The following is a 5,906-nucleotide window of genomic DNA, read 5'->3' as shown; positions in this document are numbered from 1 at the left end:
ACAGTACGGTCTCCATGGCAACGCAACCTGCTGCTGCCGCCGCCAAAGTTGAAGGCGCTTGAAAGGGCTTGAAGAGACCAGAATCACAACCCTCTTTTAGCTCCCCCTCCCCAGAACAACGGGGAGAAAATGAGGCAGGGAAAAAAGGAGAAGGAAAGGAGGGAAAAAGGGGGAGGGAAAGACGGGGGGACAGAGAGAAAATATTTGTATGAATGAGAGGAGAAAGAGAAAAAGAGAATATGAGAGAGGGAGGGGGAAGCCGAGAGAAACCCCACCCCAGGCCTATGAATGCTGGCATTGTCCCTTCTTTTCTGAATCTGATTTACCATATCATAACCCCCAGGAAGAAGAAAACATCAATATCCTGAAGGAATGGAGATGTTTCTATGGAAAACCTAGGAATTTTAGTCCATAACAGATCTGGCATAAAAAAATCAAAGAGATCAAAGGCAGAGCTCCCTGGAGTATAGATGCGTCTCTGAATTAAAGATGGACGATGCAGACTACAAAGTACTTTTTTCTTCTTTATTCAGTCCTCTGTTTCCATTTCAAGGGAGGCACTGGCCTCATCATATCTAAACTAGACTGTCATAGCAAACAATGTCATGAAGAGGATAAAAGAGGGAGTGGGGGGCACCAGGAGCTCAGTTTCCTCTGCCCCAGTCGGTTTTCCAACCACCTTCTTCAGCCTTCTCAGTGGAGGTGTCAGCCTGGCCCTGCTTGTAGAAAGAGCTCCTGTAAAAAACCCAATCCTACATTCAAGTCTATAGGGGCACTTAGGAAAAGTGAGATCCACTAAAATTAAGGTAAGGGAACAGGTGTTAGGCTGTTGTTTATTGCCTTACCAAATGAAGATTGGGACAATATTAAAAGCTCTGTGTGGCAGTTCAAAGATAGGGAAGAGACAGTAGGATTTTTAGGCCCAGGTGTGGACTGGAGTGGAGCTAGAGCACCCTGGGTCAGGGGAATTTGGGGCAGCCCCAACAGTTGTCTTTGCAGGTGTGGGTTCCTCAGAGCTCTTCCAAGAGAGAAGTCCCAAAGAGGGCAATGTTCCTGGGGAAAGGGTCTAGTTAACTTAGACATGTCCTTGCCAAAGAGTCCTTTAATTTGCACATCTAAGGAAAAAAGAAAACTCTAAATATTTTTTAGACACTCTGTCTGGCAAGAAAGACCAGCCGACTTACACTTTGAGGGCAAAGTTTATCTTAAATATTTAAAAGTTTAATTTGCCTTTGGTACTATGATGACCTTGTGATTTGTATTCTTCTTCTTCCTCCTCCTCCTCCTCCTCCTCCTCCTCCTTCTTCTTCTTCCTCCCCTTCTTCTTCTCCTTCTCCTTCTCCTTCTCCTTCTCCTTCTCCTTCTCCTTCTCCTTCTTCTTCTTCTTCTTCTTCTTCTTCTTCTTCTTCTTCTTCTTCTCTTCTTTTTTTTTGAGACAGGGTCTCATTCTACTGCCTGGTCTAGAGTGCAGTAGCATCACGATAACTCACTGCAGCTTCAAACTCCTGAGCTCAAGTGTTCCTCCTGCCTCAGCCTCCTGAGTAGCTGGGACTACAGGTGCGAGCCACCATGACTGCCTAATTTTTCTATTTTTTTGTAGAAACTGGGTCTTCCTCTTGCTCAGGCTGATCTCAAAATCCTGGCCTCAAGTGATCCTCCCCTCTAGGCCTCCTAAAGTGCCAGGATTGCAGGTATGAGCCACCACACCCAGCCTGATTTGTATTCTTTTTAAGCATAAAATTAAGTTGAAAAGTTAGGGATCATGATTCCTGGGTGTATTGGTAAAAGTGCACTGAAACTAATAAAATAGCAGCAGCTAGATGAATGTCTTCTCTTTGTGCAGAGACGTCTGACAGGCAGCTTGTGGGCCTGCTGTCTAACTTCTTCCAGACCTAGCTTTTGGCTGGGAAATTAAAACAATATTTTTCAAAAGCTGGAGACTATCTGCTGTCTCTGGGAAGAAGAGAAGATAATCAGCTAGGTGACCTAGACAGGCCTGTGAGGAGCCAACCCTCCACGGGCTACAGGCCTTTGCTCTATGAGTCTCTCCTTGGATTTCCCCAAAGCCAATGCCAGCAGATGAATATTCCAGAAGTCAATCAAGTTGTTTGCAAGGACATGCAGGCCAGCATGGTGGATGGAGAAGAGAAAAGCGAGTTCCCAGGGTGGAATCAGCATCTGTACTGGCTGCCAGCAGCCCTAGGGTCAGGCTGGACACTAAGTAAACAGCGTTGCCGCTGAAGGGCTCCTTTGTAGAGGTTGCAGCTGTCCTGTCATCCATTGTCCCACTAGGGCTGGGGACTGGGGCTCTGCACCAGTGCCAACTCTGTGCAAAAAACCGTACTGGGGCAGGCTGTGCACAGGGTTACCCCCAGGCCTTCTCTTTCTGTCTCCCCTTCGGCAGCCCAACCCCTCCAGAGACTTTTTCTCCTTAAGTAACAGAATACCAGTGTAAAAAATTCCAGTGCCTGGGGGAAGGCAGGGAAAAGAGAAAAGAAAAGAAAAAAGAAAAGGAAAGAAAAGAAAAGATCCCTTTCTAGAATGGGGGTGGACAGAACACCTTCCCAGAACAAAATAACATGAGATTGAAAATCAAAATACAAAAGATAGCTAGAATGATCTTGTTAAAACAGGGGAATCATTTTGTCCCATGCTGTCTCTCTTGGAGAAGCTAGAGAGTGTGTCTGATGACAGAGGGGGAACAGGGGCAAGAGTGGCTCTTTTCTTGAGCTATGGGGTTAGGGGGTAGTGGTCCAGGATCTTGATGGCTCACTCAGGGGGCCCTGAAGGGATGCCCCAAGGATTCAACAATCTCTGCAGCTCCCTGTTGACCACTTTTCTCCTAAGAAGGAAACTTGAAATTCAAACACTTTCTCCCCATGCCGCCCCTACTGCTTCATCACCCTGCAAGGGTGGGGATAGCGCTGGAAACACAGAGGAGAGGCAGTAGGGTAGGTGGGCCCCACTGCCCAGGTTTTAAGCAGTTTTTTTCCTGACTCAGATTCTCTCAGAATGACCCAGCAACTTCAACTTGTATGTAGAGCCAGGGCTCCACCAGAAGTGTGCTTACTGAGGTGAAATTTACAGAGTAGCTGGCAGGTGATCTGGGGTAGGACTGGCTCCTGAGATGAGGCCTCTTACAGCTTCCAGACTCATCTACACTGAAACACATCCTTCGTTCGGAATCTGGCTCCCATTTCATAGGGATTCATAGGACACACTTTTCAGGATTATAGCCTGAGCAGCCAAGCTGGGGGCTTGGTCCAGCTGCCTGTCACTGGCCATTCAGACTGTCATTGAGCCCAAAGTCAACAGAGCAGTTCAGATCCTTAGAGAGCCAAGCTTTAGTCACTTCAAAGCAGAGCTGTATCCAAGTACAGAGCTGTGGCTAATGAAACCTGCCAAGTAGCCATTTGCCTTCTTGCACTGGAAAACATTTTGTTAGCTACTCCTCTCTTGGCACTTGGAGCTAATTTCTTTGTTATCCTTTTTAAGAAAAATAGTTCCTAAATTTCCTTTTGATCAACAACTCTCTGCCTGATAATAGAGAATTTATTCTTCAATGGTTTTAACCATTCATCTGGGTTAGGCGGCTTCTTTCTGATTCTCTTAATTAGTGAACCCCTAAATTTAGAAGATGGAGATAAAATCATACCAAACATTTTAAAATGCTATCAAAGGTGTTGCTAAAAAACAAACAAACAAACAAACAAAAAACCATACACCCTGACTGGATAAGACCCTTTGACTCTAAATCATGGGTTTCAGGGACTCAAGCTCCTGCCATCTATTCATAAGTGCTCAAGAATTTAGATTGTTTTTAATTGTTCTTTAAACAGAGAGAATAGCAAGGGTGAAGTGAGGGTCAAAGTTTTGAGTAGTAGAAGCCACTAAATTTCTGATGTACAAGTGAGGGAGAAAGCTTTGAGGTTCCAGCCAATCAAAACTTTAATTGTCAAAGTTTAATTAACAGGGAGAATGGATGAATTTAAAGCATTCTGATAGTGGCTCTGGATGCCTGCTTTCTCTTCTGTGGGATTTCCTGGAGGGATTGCAGTGGGTGACTTAAAACCAACTAGGGACCAAAAGAATGTGTCTTCCTGTTTCTGGCACCAGGAAAACAATAGAAATTAAAAGGAAACCCTTGAATGCACGTGAGAGCCTCAAGTTCTGGCCAGCTAGGGAGGGGATGTGGCAAGTGCATTTTTCTTGTCAGTCAGCGCACAATCCCGTGGGCAGATTACATGGGGACCACAAACTTCCCAGTATGACCTGGTGTGTAGAAGCTTTCCAGCAGCCCTCTTTCCAGAATATTTATCGACAAGTTTCAGGGTTTTTAATTAATTTTTTTTTTTTTGTAGTTTGGTGAGACATTTGCTGAGGACAAATCCAATGGCAAATCGTTCCTCAAGCAGTGGTCTAAATTCTTCAAACAGCCAGCAGTTGGGGTGCGCCTAGCAGAAAAGACTGGGATTGGAAGCGACCACGCGCCAGACAGCTCAACCCCAACTTTCCAAACGCTGCCCCCGTCCTCTCTGTGTCGGAGGCAGCCCTTCCCTGCTCACGGCGCTCCCCTACGAGCTGGAAGGGATGTGGGGAAATATTGGGTAACTTTGCCACATCCCCAACAACTAAACAGGGTAATTAAAATGACGCAGATGCTGGTGTTGGACCTCGCGGTTTCTATGATCATTAAAGGCAGCGACTTAAAAAAAACTTAATTAAGTCTAATGACGGACCTTTTCTTCTCTTGAATAGATGGCGAGTTAAACCAATTAGACACATTCATCAAATTCTTTCCACCAAGTTTCTATAGACATTAGAATATGTTCTCAATACAGTGCAGGACGTTGCACAACGTTAAACTCCCGGCGCTGGGGTATGTGGGGGAGGAGCAGCGAATTAGGTTCAAGGAAAACTTTTCCTCCATTCCGTTCTAGGAAGCTGATTGCAAGGGGATCGGGTGGGTTCACTCGGGCATTTTCCTAGAACAGCACTGGTTCACTTCCCACCCAATTTCTTTTCCAAAAAGTCGCTCGAAATCAATGAATTTTCTTTCTCTAAATCCCTGTGTGGTTAAGAAAACCTATCTTTACTTGGTGCAGAACAGCGCCTAGGAAAAGCTGGAATTAAAAACCCAAGAAAGAAGATCGAATAGTAGGAAAATAATACTGGGTCTCCCTTTGCATTATTTCCTTCAGAATCTCCTGCAGAGGCTAGAAGTGTTTCCAAGGTGCCCAGATGTGTGGGTGGGAGGCAGCCACAGGGAGAGCCAAATATGCAGGATTCCTCCAAACACAGAGTGCCTCTAAAGACCTGGTTCCCCCGGGTCAGACGGCCTCAGTTCAAGATGATCTTCCCCAAGCACATTTAAGACTTTCTCTAGGTAGCTGGTAGTTAGAGCTCTGACCCAATCTCCCCCAGAGAGGGGCAGAAGTCAAACTTCTAGGTGTTTTTTCCTGTGGCCTGTGTTGTCATGGTATTCCTCCAAAATACGAGTTCCCTCTCTTGGCTTAGGGCTGGGGCATCTACTGTTTGAAAAAGAACTTCTTTCTATTGCCATAGAAGCGATAGGTAGTACTCTAGCTTTTAAGGAAGAAAGAAAGATGAGTCCATGCCTGTGGTAAGAGACCACAGGTTTTTCAACAAGTGAAAGAGTGTGGGATGTGGCTTCCAAGTAGATTCTAAAATCTAATAGGAATTGCCTAAAATATAGCCATAAGTGTAATATTACTATGTATATAAACACACACATTATATTATTTATATATTTGTCTACACACATAGCCACATATATAACATAATATATATCACCACCATATTTGGTGTATACTGACATGTTTCTATTTTATTTTTATATATTACAAGAGTACATAAAATGGTATATGTATATTTATTTGGTGGCA

The sequence above is a fragment of the Lemur catta genome, chromosome 1, assembly GCF_020740605.2.
Source record: "Lemur catta isolate mLemCat1 chromosome 1, mLemCat1.pri, whole genome shotgun sequence".
NCBI classification, from domain to species: domain Eukaryota; kingdom Metazoa; phylum Chordata; class Mammalia; order Primates; family Lemuridae; genus Lemur; species Lemur catta.
This window is presented reverse-complemented; position numbering follows the sequence as displayed.